Source organism: Eimeria acervulina, genomic scaffold (assembly GCF_000499425.1).
Source record: "Eimeria acervulina Houghton genomic scaffold, Eah_scaff520, whole genome shotgun sequence".
Classification (NCBI taxonomy): Eukaryota; Apicomplexa; class Conoidasida; order Eucoccidiorida; family Eimeriidae; genus Eimeria; species Eimeria acervulina.
In genome coordinates this window covers 1-530 of record NW_013549750.1, presented here as the reverse complement: position 1 = coordinate 530, position 530 = coordinate 1, and positions in this window count along the sequence as shown.

The following is a 530-nucleotide window of genomic DNA, read 5'->3' as shown; positions in this document are numbered from 1 at the left end:
AACAGTGGCAGCAGCAGCAGCAGCAGCTGCTGCTGCTGCTGCTGCAGCTGCAGCAGGTGGAGCTGCAAGTATGTCTAGTGTCTGTCTCCTTTGTTGCTGCTAGGACCCCCCTTTATTTATTTAGAGGCAGCTTTTCGCGGATTACACCAATTTATATATTACGCGAATAATATTTATTTATTTATTGTTTATTTATTGTTTATTCTTATTATTTACTAATAGCTATTTATTATTACTTATTATTATTACTTATTATTATTATTATTATTATTAGTTATTACTAATTTATTTTTTAAGTACTATTTATTTATGTTGAGCGCTAACTGGGTGTAGATGGAGAGCAGAGAAAACAGAGAAGGGTCGCCGTACAAATTTTTATTATGCATTATATAAATATATATAAATATAATATATATATTTATATATATTATAAATATATATAATATAAAATATATTATGATAGTATTAATTAATACACGGAAGGATTTGTTTGAGGGCGAGTTGCAGGCGGCAGGAGAGCGTAATATATA